We start from the raw sequence: 14,918 nt of genomic DNA, 5'->3' as shown, positions 1-14,918 counted from the left end.
CGGGGGACATTGCAGGGCTGCAGCTGACGTGAGAGTGATTTGTAACCCGCCTCTGTTCCCAGGTGCCCGGTCCCAGATCAACTTGGTGGAGTCCGGGGGGATGTGAAGAAGCCCGGAGACTCTCTGCGCCTCTCCTGCAAAGCCTCCGGCTTCACCTTCACTGACTACGGGATGAGCTGGGTCCGGCAGGCTCCCGGGAAGGGGCTGGAGTGGGTGGCTACGGTCAGTCAGCCAAGCGGATCCAAACAGTGGTATTCCCCGGCTGTGAAAGGCCGATTCACCATCTCCCGAGACAACTCCGTGAACTCGGCTTATCTGCAAATGACCGGCCTGAAGCCCGAGGACACCGCCCGCTATTACTGTGCGAGAGACACAGTAACACGAATCCTGGCAGCGCTGATGACAAAACCTGGCCTGCACCATCCCCGGTGCGCCGCCTGGGGGCAGCAGTGACCGCGCAGCCCTGGGCACTGGAGAAAGAAAAGGCTCCGTGTAAATGAAAACTCTGCACTGGACTTTTAACCCCGCAGTTTTCTGGCCGCTTCACCGCTGGCTGCACATTGGGCACCGGGCAGAGACTGCTCCGTTTCCCAGCAAACCGCAGCGTGGGAGTCACTAGTGGGGATTCTTTCTGTCACTGTGAGGCGCTCTCCCAGGGCGGAGCAGTGACCCACTCGAAGGTATGGAGGGTCCTACCCGGCTGGGAAGAACACTCCCGCCCCCGGCTCCCTCCCTGTTTCGGGAACTGGGCAGCCCCTCCTGCCAGCCACATACAAAGCCCAGGAATCCGGGCTCCTCCCCAGAGACAATTCACAACTAGGCCCCACCTGTAAAGCCCAGGATCGGGGTGGAAATTCCAGCGGCGCTAAACCTGCCCGGGGCTAACTCTCTGCGGCCGGAAACAAGATGAGATGTAGGTTCCGGGACAGGGCTGGACTCCCCGCTTTGTGCCTGGGGATGACACGTCCCCTGTAAGCCAGAGCCGCCCCTGCCCGCCCCTTTGTACCTTTGCTGGGTGAGACCCCCGTGAAAATCCCTTCTCCGGGGCTTCCTCTTTAACACCGACCCCTTGTTCCAGGGGCTTCAGTCTCTCCCCAGACACAGACCTGCCCGGCCCTGCCCGCTGGGGAGTTTCCCTCAGTGCCTGGGAACGAGAATGGAACCTCTGCTGCTTTTCCTCGCCCTGCTCGCCGCCCCCCGCTGTGAGTGTCTGTGGACAGCGGGGGAATTAGGAACACACTCACACACAGACACGAGTTCGTGGCTAATGTATTCCTCGTTCTCTCTCCCTGTTCCCACTTCCCAGGTGCCTTCTCTCTGGTGCAGCTGGTCCAGTCCGACGCTGGGGCGAGAAATCCCGGAGAGACCCGCAGCCTGAGCTGCGCTGTCTCTGGGACGTCCGTCACTGACAGCAGTAGCGGTTGGAACTTAGGTTGGACAGGGCTGGAGTGGATGTGGTTTGTGTACCTGTGACATTGTGTTGGTACCTTGCTGGTTGCTAGGCTTAGGCTGTGGGTGACCCCCACTGGCTGCTGCCTGTACCACGGCCCAGCCGAGTAGCTGATGGGACAGGGAGATAACCTGTTCTACAGGTTACCCCCCAGGGAGAGGAACAAAGGAAGGAAGGCGGAGTGCAGCCCTGGCTGGGGGTGGGGGGGCAGGGCTGGAAGTTGGGCAGTTTCTGTCTGGTATCATGGAGGAAGCAGCCTAAGCAACCGGCTGGGATTTAGGGGCCCAGTCTCCCCCATCTCAAGGGGGGCTGAGGCATCCTAGGCCTGCCCTGTAACTAGATTACATCTGTGCTGTGCTGTATCCTGGAGAAGCAATTAACTCCCTCTGTTCTACTGGCTGGTGGAGTATGTTCGTGCCATTTCAGGGGTGCAGGAGATGGGGAACCCCGACATGCCACCACAGTACCTGTATAGTGGGGATGCAGTGCAGGCTACGCCCCTTCTCTCCAAGGCCAAGTCACAATCCGCAGACACTGTCAAGAACCTCGTCTCGCTGCAGCTCCTCTCGCTGACAGCTGCAGACACCGCCACCTATTACTGTGCCAGGGGATCACACAGTAACACAGAACAAAGCAGGACAGGATGAGACAGGAGAAGCCCGTTGGAGAAAGCTCAGAGGGGCCAGGAGGATTTGGGGCTCCCAGCACACTCGCAGCGAGCTGTGGAAAACGCCCCTTGGGGGACTTTTGAAGAATTCCACGCGGAGTTTGCCCAGTGTCTCTGCACGCGGCTCCCCGTGGAGCTGCCACAGAAATCGCGTCACACTCGCCACTAGAGCAAAGGCCTTTCTCTCCTTCCAGACGCCCGTCGGAGCGGGCAGGGGGAGATTCACAGAACCAGGAGCTAGGGAATGAATAATCGCATGGGGTGTGTGTCCCTCTCCGCGCCTCTGTGTCCCAGAGCGCGTTGGTGCGCACCGAGGTCCCAGTGTTTGCCCTCACATTTGGCATCTCATTATTGCAGCTCACCAGTTCTCTTTAAGCTCGTGCTCCAGCCCCAAGGATGTCAAAGTAGCTTCAGTGTTTGCCTGAATCGGGGCTCAAATTTCATCGCTTCGCTCTAGCGTCCTCTGCCGTGTCCCTCTCAGCTCTGCGATCAAATACCTACAAAGCCTGGCGGACCTGCGGGTCAGTCAAATGCTTTAGCGGTGCCTGAGTGCAGATGAAGCGAGAAACCTGGTGGAGAAAGGAGACCAACCGGCCCTCAGAGAAAACCTGCCCGCGGGGGAAGGGTCAGTGATCTGCAGTCACCAGGCTGTTGTGGAGAATGAACACTGTCTGTCGGGTTCTTTATCTTTCTGTCAGCTTTTTCAGGTAAGCCGAGGGACACGCAGGCCTCTGGCTCGGGTATCTGGGCTAAAACAGGAGACATGGGCTTGGGGTGAAGACGCAGCAGCGCGACCCAGAAATCCGGGATTCTAAATTCTTTAGCTCCGCACAATTCACATGGGATGGAATTGTAAAGCCCCACAGCGGATTCTCAGAAGCAATTTCATCTATGTGCAGTGGGAGCGAGGTGTCAGAATCCCATAGGCAGCTCTGAAATGCGTCACGCTGCTCATGTGCCTCCGTTTCTCTCCTGTAAAGTGGGGATAACAGCACAGAGCACTCTTACAGGAACGTGGTGCGGAGAAATAATAGACCTAGACCGATCACATGCTGCCGTGAGGCGGGGAACAGGGAGGCTTAGATAAGCTTGGAAAGAGGAGGAAAAGACAGGTCTCAGTTCCCAGGTCCAGCTGACCCAGTCTGGGGCAGAAATGAAAAAGCCTGGACGGCACGTTCCCGGGAAAGCCCTGGAATGGGTCAGACGGATTAGTCCATACAGCGGTAGCACCGACCATGCCCCGGCTTTCCAGGGTAGACTCATCATCACCAGGGACAGCTCCATGAGCACGGCCTAGCTGCAGCTGGGCAGCTTGAGGGCTGATGGCACCGCCACGTATTACTGTGCTGGGGCACAGAGACACAAACCGCAGCTACAGCCCTTCACAAACCCCCAGGAGGAGTACCCAAGTGTCCTGTCAACACTGGAGCAAGACGCCCAGGAGGCGAATTGACTTCTAGGACCCAGAAACCCCAGCCAGACTCGTCTCCCGGCAGTCAGACAGACCTTGGGTCATTTCTCCCAACATTGCTTAGGCTCCTCACTCACCGGAGTCTGGTGGGAAAGATATTTCCCCCGGGCTCCTCTGAAGTCACTGCACAGTATGAATTAGGTTGATGGACAGAACCACCCGTCACAGCAGCCAAACGGTCCTGGGCGAATGCCCTAAGCACCAGGCTATAGAGTATTAGAGGTGGGTGTAGGGGGGTCTGTTAATCTCTCTTCTTGAAGCTGTTCCCTTGTAAATAAATTAATAATCATGGGGCCCGTGGTGTCTGCAGCACAAAGTCCCTGAGCACTGGAAGATGTGGGCTCAGAGACCTGTCCCTAATCAGGCCGGCGCCTTCTCTCCAGGACCTAGTCACCGTCTCTGCAGACACCGCCAGGAACCAGGTCTCTCTGCAGCTCCGCTCGCTGACAGCTGCAGACAGCGCCCCCTAGTGCTGCGCCAGAGACATACAATGACACAGAGCGATGCAGAGAATGGTACAAACACGGGAAGCAGTTTCTAACTAGCACCAGGAGTCTGCAGTCCCACGCACCGCGGAGCCGCAGCAGAGAACCGGTGACACATAGTGAAGTCTCTATGAGAACACACAGATGGGTCGCGGGTTTTATTTTAAACCCAGGCAGGATTTACCCAGTTTCTCTGGTCAGCTGTGATCAGACGCAGAAATCGCTGGTTAAACAAAGGTCTTTCTGTCCCTTCATACGCCTGTCGGATCGGGCAGGGAAAGAGTCACGGAATTAAATGCTACACAGTAATCGCATGATGTGTCTGTTCTGCTTGTGTGTCACAGGCACCGAGAGAGTCTCTGGTTTCTTCATCAGAAGAGCGGGGCGAACACACGAACCCTCTCTCGTTCTTTCCAGCAGCGGGCAGCGCGCACACTTAGAATCCTTGGCACAGGAGACAGGCGGGAAGGGACTTTCTGAGCCCCCAGGGACCGAGCAGCGGATGCTCCCTTTGGTCTGGGAAGGACTCGGCCCAGCACAGAGATGCCGCGAGACGCAGCCGCGGGCTCTGTTGTGAGCAGGGTCCCAGACTGAGGCTGCGATCGCCGCGTGGAGTCAGAGGAGCCTGGAACCTGCAGGGTCCGCGCGGAGGGCGGAGCAGAGATCGCGCGGCCAGTTTCAGGTCACGTCACCCAGCGATTCCGCGCACGCGCCTCCGCCTAGCTACCGCTCAGTGACCCGCCTGCCAGTCCCCAGGCGAACATCCCTGCGCCGGCTCAGAGCCGCACGGACCTGCTGCCCAGGGGCTGGGATGGGAGAGGAGGCCAAATAACCCGGCAAATCAGCTCCGTGGCCTTAGCCACGCGTGTGACACTAGCTGTGAGAGGACTGGCCCGTGGAAATGTCCCACCGAGACACCAACCCGGAGCAGAGCCCCACCCGCCTCCCTCCGGCCGCTGCTCTCGCTGCAGTGAAAGGGGGACACCACAGGGCGTGAGAACAGGGCGGGCGGCCCCCCAGCAAGGTGTCCCAGCCCGCCAGGGAATAGCTTCGTCTGGAGCCGGGCACTGTTGGGCACTGTGCGGGTGCGGAGTGAAACCCCCGCTCTCTCCCAGCGCCCCCGGTTAACTGCGCTTCCCAGAGAGAGGGTGAATCGCCCCCCCCCCCACACACACACACTCACTCTGACCCCAGGGACCGGCCTTCCAAAGCCCCTCAGGGTTGTCTGGGGGCTGTAAAGCTGAGAGTTGTCCCCGCCTTGCTTCTTCCTTGTGGGTCAATCTTCACTCCTTTCTTTCGCGTCAGATTTAAAACACATTTTTTTTGCATCAGGTGGCAAATCTCTACCGGCATCTCCGAGTGTCCCGAGCCAGACCACGGGACTGTGACCGGGCCCCCAATGTCCCTTCTAGGGAATCCAGCGCCTTCCAGGGAGCTGTTTGGTTTTCCTTGTCACAAGCTGTGACGGCGCATTGCGGTTTTCCTGTCTCCTGCACCAGCCAGTAGAATAGAGGGAGTTTTTTGCTTCTCCAGGATACAGCACAGCACAGATATAATCTGGTTACAGGGCAGGCCTAGGATGTCTCAGCCCCCCCTTGAGATGGGAGAGACTGGGCCCCTAAATCCCAGCCCCTTTTCCTAGGCTGTCTCCTCCATGCTCCCACACTGAAACTAACTCCCTCACTTCCAGCTCTGCCCCCAGCCAGGGCTCCGCTCCCCTTCTACCCACTGTTCTGCTCCCTGGGAGATTACTTGTCAGACAGGTTTGAAGCCCCCTTGCATAATGACTCACCCCCATGCCCTGCTGGGCCGACAGCATCCAGTGGAGGTCACTCACAACGCAAGCCTAGCAACCAGCAAGGTAACCCCCCCCCCCACACACACACACACACACACTGCTCACACAAGGTGCAGCCTGGAGCCTTTGGTAGCCAGCCTGAGGCAGTGGCAAGTGCTTGTGATGAAGCTGGCGGATCTCTTGAGCTCAGGAGCTTTGGCCTGCAGGGGGCTGTGGCCAGTGAGTGTCTCAGCCTGAATCCCGCCCCAGGCACGTGCTTGCTTTGCTGGTGCCCAGAGCCGGACCCTGCTGGGAGTGTTTGGCAGCGGCCGCGCTCGGCCCCTTTCACCCAGTCACTGAGAGTCCTTGGTTCTGTTCTGTCAGTTTCCTTCCTATCCCCTGTTACATTCTGAGTTCACAATAGGAGGAATCTTCCTGCTGGGTCCCCCAGTTAACTCCGAGCTCAGACCCATGTCCACGTGCGTCAGTGTCTGCCGGGATCGTTCCAGTGTTTAGTGCCCTCCAGGACCGCGCCCGCTCAGTTCTCCCGGCGGCTATTTGTACAGGCGGGTGACGCTGAGGTTTAGTCAAATGACGAGGCGGTGCTCACATGCAAATGAAGAAGGAAACTGACCGATAAAGGCGAACAAGCGGCCCTCCCTGAACAGCTGCCGGCAGAGAAAGGGTCGCTGCTCCCCAGCCACTGCTCTAAGATTGAAAATGCTCCGTCTGGGCGTCTTTTCCGTGTTGGCAGCTCTCTCAGGTAAGTGGATGGACACACTGGTAGCTACTCAGCACAGCTGGGCTAGGGGCGAGAAGATGGTTCTAGAATGAAGACAAAGCGAGTGAGATTCAGGGGTCTCTGACATCGGACACATTACACAGGTTCGGGTTTTGAAGCCGCAAAGAGAATTTTTAATAGCCAAATGCATTATTATTTTTCATTTGAAACTGCGTTTCTCAAAACTCAGAGCCAGATCAGTCCATGCCTCTGTTTCCCCTCTGTAAAATGGGGATAACTGTGACTGCCTACTACACAAGAGCGTGGTCGGGTAAATTCCTATTTACAAAAACAGATCAGCTTCTGCCGGGAGAGGGGCAGCAGAGAGACTTGGGAAATCTGGGAAGGAGGGGGAGGGGGAGAAGAACCGAATTAACTGTGTTTGTATGATTGACAGGTGTCAGCTCCCAAGTCCAGCTGACTCAATCTGTGGCAGAAATCAAGAAGCCCGGAGAGTCTGTGAAGCTGACATGTAAAACCTCCGGCTACACCTTCACCAGCTATAATATTGATTGGGTCCGGCAAGCTCCCGGACACAGACCGGAGTGGGTAGGTGTGACGGCGTGTTGGGGGTTCCCCGTCTCCTGCACCCCGAGATGGCACAAACAGACTGCACCAGCCAGTGGAATAGAGGAAGTTTATTGCCTCTCCAGGATACAGCATAGCACAGATGTAGTCTGGTCACAGAACTGGGCTAGGATGCCTCAGGCCCCCTTGAGTTGGGGGGAGACTGGGCCCCTAAACTCCAGCTCCTCTCCCTAGGCTGTCTCCTCCATGCTCTCCCACAGTAACAACTAAATTCCCTTGCAGCCCTGCCCCCCAGTCCAGGGCAGCATTCACCTTCCTTTGTTCCTCTCCATGGGGGGTGTCTGGCCACTGGTTCGACAAGTTTGGCCTTATCTCTGCCTAGCGAGATTTTCCCTGCTGGGTCTTGCTCCAGACAGCAGGGGTCACCACAGCCCAGCAAGTACCCCCACTACGTCACAGTTCTCCCCCCTCCGAGAGTGAACTGAGCAGGGTCACTCCGCTCGTGACCTGGGGAAGTTCGGGCCCCTCGCTACGGGACAGCGCGTCGGCGATGATGTTGGCGCTCCCCTTGACGTGGATCACTTCCATGTCGTAGTCCTGCAGGAGCAGGCTCCACCGCAGCAGCTTGGCGTTCGTCCCTTTCATCTGGTGCAGCCAGGTCAGGGGGCAGTGGTCGGTGAACACCGTGAAACGCCGGCCAAACAGGTACAGCTGCAGCTTTTGCAGGGCCCACACCATGGCCAGGCATTCCCTCTCTACGGTCGCGTAGCTCCGCTCCCGGGGCAGCAGCTTCCTGCTCAGGTACACGATGGGGTGACGTTCCCCTTTCTCGTCCGCCTGCATCAGCACCGCCCCCAGCCCAGTGTCCGAGGCGTCAGTAAACACGATAAAGGGCTTGTCGAAGTCTGGGTTTACCAGCACTGGGGCCTTGGCCAGGGCTCCCTTCAGTGCACAGAGAGCCCTCTGGCACTGCTCCGTCCAGACCACCCTGTCGGGCCTCCCCTTCCTGCACAGCTCTGTGATCGGGGCAGCGATGGAGCTGAAGTTGGGCACAAACCTCCGGTAGTACCCCGCCATCCCAATGAAAGCCTGGACCTGCTTCTTGGTCTGGGGCACAGGCCAGTCCCGGATGGCCTCCACTTTGGCCGGCTCTGGCTTCAAGCAGCCGCTCCCCACCTTATGGCCCAGGTAGGACACTTCGGCCATTCCAACCTTGCACTTCCCAGCCTTTACAGTCAGTCCAGCCTCCCTCAGCCGATCCAGTACCTGGCTGACCTGGGCCACGTGGTCCTCCCAGGACTGGCTGAAGACGCAGATGTCATCGATGTACGCTAGGGCACAGTTCTCCATTCCCCGCAGCAGCTGGTCCACCAGGCGCTGGAAGGTGGCCGGCGCCCCTTTGAGGCCAAAGGGTAGGACCAGGAACTCATAGAGCCCCAGTGGCGTGATGAAAGCCGATTTCAGTCTGGCCTCCTGGTCTAGCGGCACCTGCCAGTAGCCCTTGGTGAGGTCCAGGGTGGTGAGATAGCGAGCTCCCCCCAGCTTGTCCAGGAGCTCGTCGGGCCTTGGCATCGGGTAGGCGTCGGACACCGTGATGGCGTTGAGCTTCCGGTAGTCCACGCAGAACCGGATCGACCCGTCCTTCTTGGGAACCAGCACCACGGGAGAGGCCCAGGGGCTGGAGGACGGCTGGATCACCCCCAGGGCCAACATGTCCTGGACCTCTCTCTCCAGGTCCTGGGCTGTTTTCCCTGTGACTCTGAATGGGGAGCAGCGCACCGGGGGGTGAGTGCCCGTCTGCACCCGGTGGACAGCCAGGTTGGTAAGACCCGGCTTGTTGGAGAACAGCTGCTGGTGGGAGCGCAGCACCTCCCGGATCTCGGCCTGCTGGGCCGGGGTGAGCTGGTCCGAGAGGGAAATTGACTCCAGCGAAGAGTCCTCTCCGGTCCCAGGGAACAGGCCCACCAGGGGATCCTCCCCCTGCTCCTCCCAGGGCTTACACACGGCCAGCACCAAGTTCTCCCTGTCCCAGTACGGCTTCATCATGTTAACATGATATACCCGCTGGCCGCGCGTCCGGCCCGTCATCTCCACCACGTAGTTCACCTCGTTCAGCTGCTTAACCACCTTGAAGGGGCCGTCCCAGGCGGCTTGCAGCTTGTTCTTCCGCACGGGGATCAGGACCATCACCTGGTCCCCGGTAGCGTAGGCGCGGGCCCGTGCATTGCGGTCGTACCAGACCTTCTGCTTCCTCTGGGCCCTGCTCAGGTTCTCTCTGGCCAGGCCCATGAGCTCGGCAAGTCTTTCCCGGAATGTCAGGACGTATTCCACGACCGGCTCACCCTCCGGGGAGACCTTCCCCTCCCACTCATCTTTCAATAAGTCCAGGGGGCCCCTCACTCGCCTCCCATATAACAGCTCGAACGGCGAGAACCCCGTGGACTCCTGGGGCACTTCCCTGTACGCAAACAGCAGGTGGGGTAGGTACTTGTCCCAGTCCTGCGGGTGTTTGTGCATAAAGGTCCGTAGCATCTGCTTCAGAGTCCCATTGAACCTCTCCACCAACCCGTTGGTCTGGGGGTGATACGCCGAGGCCCAGGTGTGTTGCACCCCACTCTTCTCCCACAAGCACCGGAGCAGGGCTGACATGAAGTTGGATCCCTGGTCCGTGAGAACCTCCTGGGGAAACCCCACCCTGCTGAAAATGGTCAGCAGTGCGTCTGCCACCGTGTCTGCCTCGATGGAGGGCAGGGCCACGGCCTCGGGGTAGCGGGTGGCGAAGTCCACCACCACCAGGATGTATTTCTTCCCTGTCCGGGTCGCTCTGTTGAAGGGCCCCACAATATCCATCGCCACCTTCTGGAAAGGCTCCTCTATGATGGGCAGGGGTCTCAATGCAGCTTTCTTCCTGTCTTGGGCCTTCCCCACCCGCTGGCAGGAGTCGCAGGACCGGCAGTACCGCTGGACAGCTGCAAACATCCCCGGCCAATAGAAGTTTTGGAGCAGCCTCAGCCGCGTGCGCCGGATCCCCTGGTGTCCCGAGAACGGGATGTCATGGGCCAGGTGTAGCAGCTTGCGGCGATACCTTTGGGGAACCACCAGCTGCCGCTGGAGCCCCCACTTGCCTACCGTCCCGGGGGAAAGCCATTCCCGGTACAGAAATCCCCTCTCCCACCGGAACTTCTCCTGGCAATCTCCTCCTAGGGGTTGAGCGGCACCCAGGTCAGCCCGGTCCCTCAGGGCCTGCAGGGAGGGATCCGCTCGCACCTCCGCCTGGAATTCAGCGGCTGGGGCTGGGACAGGGCCGTGGTTCCCCCCACTGCCTAGGTCCAACTCTAGGTCCGCTGGGACGGGGCCCTGGGCCCCCTGTTGGGGAACCTCCTCGAGTTCCGGGCCGCAAGCCCCTCGCTTGCTCTGGCTACGGGTGGTGACCAGCGTCCTGTGGGGTCCGTCTGGCCACTCCTCTAGGTCACTCCCCATTAGCACGTCGGTGGGCAAGTGCGGGTGCACCCCCACTTCCTTGGGGCCCTCCTTGGCCTCCCATTTCAGATGCACCCTGGCTACAGGTACCTCAAAGGGGGTGCCGCCTATGCCCCTCAGTGTCAGCTGAGTGTCGGGTAGCATACGGTCTGGGGCCACTATGTCGGGCCGGGCCAGCGTCACCTCCGCCCCCGTGTCCCAGAAACCCGTCACCTTCCTGCCATCCACCTCCAGGGGTACGAGGCAGTCCCTCCGTAGGGGCCGCCCCGCCCCCACCCGGTGCACGGATAAATCTGTCTCCCGAGGGTCAGACCTCCCAGGGGAGGTGCACTGAGCATCCTTCCCCTCTCCCCGAGCGGGGGTTTGCCGGCCAGCCCCTGCCTCTGGGGCAGCCTGCCCTTCCTCCCGCCCCAGCCAGTTAACCCTGGAACGTCCCAGGTCATGGGACCTGTTCTTGCGCCTGGTGCATTGAGCCCTCTTGTGGCCTCGTTGCCCACAGCGATGGCAAGTTAGGTTCTGTGGGCCCATTCGGGTCGGCTCTGCCCGGGCCCTGGCTGGTTTTCTGGGGTATCGACGACTGGTCCTGGTCCCTGGGGCTCGCCTCGGAGGTGTCTCTCTCCGTTGCTCCGCCGAGAACCGGTCTCTGCGCGATTCTCTTTCTCTCCGGGACTCCCGTTCACCCCCGGACCGGCTCTCCGTGAACTCATCCGCCAGTCTCCCGGCCTCCTGGGGGTTCTCTGGTCTCCGGTCCTTGAGCCACAGCCTCAGTTTGGGTGGGCACGCTTCATAGAACTGCTCCATCATGACCAGCTTGAGCAGCTTCTCTGCGGTCTGGGCTCCGACTCCCGAGACCCACTTGCGGCAGTATTGCGCCAGGCGGGAGGCCAGGTCCACATAGGTCTCCCGTGGCCCTTTCTGTACCCCCCGGAACTTCTTCCTGTACATCTCGGGGGTCAGCCCGAACTTGTGCAGCAGGGCCTCCTTGACTCGGTTGTAATCCCCTGGCTGTAGGTCCTCCAGCTGACTGAGCACTCCGGCCGCCTCCTGGTTCAGTGCGGGGACGAGCTCCTGCAGCCAGTCAGCTGGGGGGACCTGTTGCAGCCCACAGGCCCTCTCAAAGGAGCTGAGGAACCCGTCTATGTCGCCCACGTCCTTCAATTGGGCCACTGTGAGCCTCTCCAAGCGCCTGGCATCCCCGGGACTCTGGGGCCCATCCACTCTTGGCGCAGCCGGGGCCCCGCAGGTTCTCCGCTCTGCCATGGCCAGCTCATGCTGTCGCTGCCTCTCTCGGTCCTGGCGCTCCCTCTCTCGGTCCTGGCGGTCCTTCTCTCGGTCCTGGCGTTCCTTCTCTCTGTCCTGTACTTCCAATTCCTTCATCCGCAGCTGGATCTCCAGCCGCCGCAGCTCCGCTGGGCTGGCCCCTGCCCTAGATGGGCTACGGCTTGCAGGCCTCCCGGGAGACGCTGTCTCATCTCTCCGGTGGGTTCCAGCGCTCCTCCCCCTCTCTGAGCCTGACACACTCTCAGGGGGGGTCTGGCTGCTTCCCCTGGGGACAAGATCCTGGCCCCGTGGCTGGTCATTCTCTTCCAGCTGGGTAATCAGCTGGGCCTTGGTTGCTTTCCGCACCGGCAAGCCTCTCTCTCTGCACAGCCCCACCAGCTCTGCCTTCAAGAGTCGGGCGTAGGCCATCTGCCCGCTGGGCCCCTCGGTGCAGACTCACCAGTCTAGTGCTGCAGCGCCCCACGATTCCCAGGAACCGCTTCGCTCTGTCTCCAGCACGCCTGGCTCCAGGGCTCTTGCTTCTACAGCGCCTTGTCGCTCACCGCTGGAAGCTTCATCCACGGGGTGCAGTGGATCCCACTTCTGACACCAGTGTGACGGCGTGTTGGGGGTTCCCCGTCTCCTGCACCCCGAGATGGCACAAACAGACTGCACCAGCCAGTGGAATAGAGGAAGTTTATTGCCTCTCCAGGATACAGCATAGCACAGATGTAGTCTGGTCACAGAACTGGGCTAGGATGCCTCAGGCCCCCTTGAGTTGGGGGGAGACTGGGCCCCTAAACTCCAGCTCCTCTCCCTAGGCTGTCTCCTCCATGCTCTCCCACAGTAACAACTAAATTCCCTTGCAGCCCTGCCCCCCAGTCCAGGGCAGCATTCACCTTCCTTTGTTCCTCTCCATGGGGGGTGTCTGGCCACTGGTTCGACAAGTTTGGCCTTATCTCTGCCTAGCGAGATTTTCCCTGCTGGGTCTTGCTCCAGACAGCAGGGGTCACCACAGCCCAGCAAGTACCCCCACTACGTCACAGTAGGATACATCAGTCCAAGTAGTGGTGGCACTGGCTACGCCCAGGCTTTTCAGGGGCGATTCACCATCACCAGGGACAATTCCATGAGCACGGCCTGGCTGCAGCTGGGCAGCCTGCGAGCCGATGACACCGCCACGTGCTCGGGGCACAGTGACACAAACCGCAGCTACAGCCCCTCATGGGCAGGAGATATTTCTGGCTGCAGCGCTGAGCCAGTTTTCAAAATATGAAGTAGGCTTCTGTGACAGCCACTTGTGTCAGCAGGAAAACAACCCTGAGCGCTGAACGGAAGGAAATTTGACGGAGGCGTCGTTCAGTATCTCCTCGTGAAGCTCTTTCTCAGTCAATAAATAAATTACTCATTAGGGCTGAAAGATAAGGGGGATGTCGGCACCCCCATGGCACCCTCCCCTTGGCAGCAGAGGGTCTCAAATCCCTGGACCCACATCAGGCTCAAGGGGGGTGATCATTTCCTGTTTCATTCCCTAGGTAAGTGCTCTAACCACTAGGCTATGGACTCCTTCCCTGGCACAAGGGGCTTGGGAGTGTTATTAAGTATCAGCCGAAGCAGCTACCTTCAGGACAGGCTGTGAATCCAAATGCACTTAGAGACCTAACTCCCTTTCACAGGTGGGACCCCTCCTCGGCATTTCCTAAAACTAGAAGCTGCACCAGGCAGCCCCTCCCACACCCACTGTGCTGCCTTTCGTAGCCCCCATGTCTCCACTCCGTCCGGGGCGCCCCTGTGCCCGGGCATTCTGTAACGAGGAGTCACGTGACCTACCAAGTGTTTGCACTGGCCACCTGACTGGGGTGCTGTGTGTTCGCAGGTGCCCGGTGCTTTGTGCTTCTGTCAAGTCACAGGACGAGCACAGACACTGCCAGACTCTCAGTGGATTGTTTCAGAGCAAACCCCTCCCCCTTCCCCACCCCTGCAGGGATACAAGTGAGCAAATGACACGAAGCTAAAAGGACGAAGAGGGGGAATCGCTTCTGTGGTTACTGAAGGGACAGAACCGCTCGTCACCCTCCCCTTGACAGTGGAGTGAGGTCTCAAATCCCTGCTCCCACGCCAGGCTGAGCAGAGATGATCTTGCCCGTTAGATTTCCTAGGCAGGTGCTCTAACCACTAGGCTAACAGCTAAGGGAAGCCACCAGCAACTCCTTCTGTCGCACAAGGGGCTTGGAGGGGTTATTAAGCATCATCTGAGGCACCTCCCACCAGGACAGGGCTGTGAATCCCAACTGAAGTTCGGTACCTAACTCCCTTCCACAGATGGGACTGCTCCTCTCCTGAAAAGCCTCCGGCTTCACCTTCAGCAACGCCTACATGAACTGGGCCCGACAGGCTCCCGGGAAGGGGCTGTAGTGGGTGGCATGCCTCAGTTCCCCGAGTGGGAGTGAACAGTTGTATTCCCTGGCTATTCAAGGCCGATTCACCATCTCCAGGGACAACTCCAACAACCTGCTGTCCCTGCAAATGACCAGGTCGCCCTGTTTAAATAGCAGCTCGCGGGGACCCAGAGAACAGACCCACTAGACTCCTGTTCCGTGTCTCGGTGCGAATGAGGAATCCCTGCCCTTCCCCCTCGGCCCGCCTTTGCCTCCATCCGGAGCTAAGGGCTCCAGCCTGGGGCTCACACACTTGGATTCGCTTCCCTGATCCCTCGCGGCCTCCCCGTGTGACCGCTGACAAGTCCTGCAGAGCCAGATCTTTAGAGGTGTCCGCCCACCCAGACACGCAGAGAGGGGCCTGGCGCGATTTTCAGAAGTGTCCAGGCGTCTAACGCCCAGTGGTTTACCTGGGAGCTGCACGTTCCTTTGGTGACCCTCACTCGGCGTCTGTCGGTGTCTTCAGGGTCCTGCAAAGCCCCGAGAACCTGGCCCTGGCGGATTTCACACATGGAAGGAGCAGACGCTTCATTTCCCTTGACCTGCAGGGGGAGTTAGCCGCCTCCATCGCTCAGGCTCTT

The 14,918-nt window shown here is 59.5% G+C and overlaps 1 long non-coding RNA gene across 1 annotated transcript; it reads left to right on the top strand.

Moving 5' to 3' along the window:
* Nucleotides 1-6,463: 6,463 nt before the first annotated feature.
* Nucleotides 6,464-13,626, top strand: LOC142821231 (uncharacterized). The gene is made up of 3 exons (XR_016348097.1): nt 6,464-6,613; nt 7,029-7,184; nt 12,949-13,626. It is a non-coding gene; the product is annotated as an uncharacterized LOC142821231 (long non-coding RNA).
* Nucleotides 13,627-14,918: the final 1,292 nt, after the last annotated feature.

The sequence above is a fragment of the Pelodiscus sinensis genome, chromosome 30 (assembly GCF_052426305.1).
Source record: "Pelodiscus sinensis isolate ZL-2025 chromosome 30, ASM5242630v1, whole genome shotgun sequence".
Taxonomy (NCBI): Eukaryota; Metazoa; Chordata; order Testudines; family Trionychidae; genus Pelodiscus; species Pelodiscus sinensis.
The sequence above is the reverse complement of the archived record's forward strand: the minus strand, read 5'-3'. Positions and strand labels throughout refer to the sequence as shown.